Source organism: Nestor notabilis, unplaced genomic scaffold (genome assembly GCF_000696875.1).
Source record: "Nestor notabilis isolate BGI_N333 unplaced genomic scaffold, ASM69687v1 scaffold5668, whole genome shotgun sequence".
Taxonomy (NCBI): domain Eukaryota; kingdom Metazoa; phylum Chordata; class Aves; order Psittaciformes; family Psittacidae; genus Nestor; species Nestor notabilis.
This window is the reverse complement of record NW_009939515.1, coordinates 58,710-59,552: the sequence shown is the minus strand read 5'-3', so window position 1 is coordinate 59,552 and position 843 is coordinate 58,710. Positions and strand designations below refer to the sequence as shown.

General features: G+C 49.9%; 1 protein-coding gene across 1 annotated transcript in view; it reads left to right on the top strand.

Moving 5' to 3' along the window:
• The window catches only part of ADCY10 (adenylate cyclase 10 (soluble)), a 20,168-nt gene that overhangs the window by 2,828 nt on the left and 16,497 nt on the right, over positions 1-843 (top strand). The gene's annotated exons all lie outside the window — the stretch shown is intronic.

The window sequence follows — 843 nt, the reverse complement described above, 5'->3', positions numbered from 1 at the left end:
ACACTGCCCAAGTCTTGGAAGGCAGACGCAGGGACTGTGAGAATGAAGACCTTAGGCCCACTGTAGGAGAGGATCAGGTTTGAGACCATCTTAAGAACTTGAATGTGCACAAGTCCATGGGACCTGATGAAATCCATCCGCGGGTCCTGAAAGAGCTGGTGAATGAAGTTCCTGAGCCACTGTCCATCGTATTTGAAAAATCATGGCAGTCAGGTGAAGTTCCCAACAACCGGAAGAAGGGCAATATAACCTTCATTTTCAAGAAGGGGAAGGTGGAAGACCCAGGGAGCTACAGACCAGTCAGTCTCACCTCTGTGCCTGGCAAAATCTTGGAGCAGATTCTCCTGGAAAGAATGCTGAGGCACATGAAAAACAATGAGGTGGTTGATGACAACCAACATGTCCCAACTAAGGGGAAATCCTGCCTGACCAATTTGGTGGCCTTCTATGATGGGGCTACAGAATTGACGGATAGGAGCAGTTGACGTCATCTACCTGGACTTGTGCAAAGCATTCACTGCTGTCCTGCACGACATCTTTGTGTCTAAATTGGAGAGACATGAATAGACTTGATGGATGGACTACCTGGTCAAAAAGGCATTGGCTAGATGGTCACATGCAAAGAGTTGTGGACAACGGCTCAATGTCCAGTTGGTGACCAGTAACGAGTGGTATCCGTCAGGGATTGGTGTTGGGACCTGTGTTGTTCAACATCTTTGTCGGTGACATCGACAGCGGGATTGAGCGCGCCCTCAGCAAGTTTGCCGACGAGACCAAGCTGTGTGGCTCGGTTGATACACTGGAGGGGAGGGGGGACACACAGAGGGACACGGGCATGGTTAT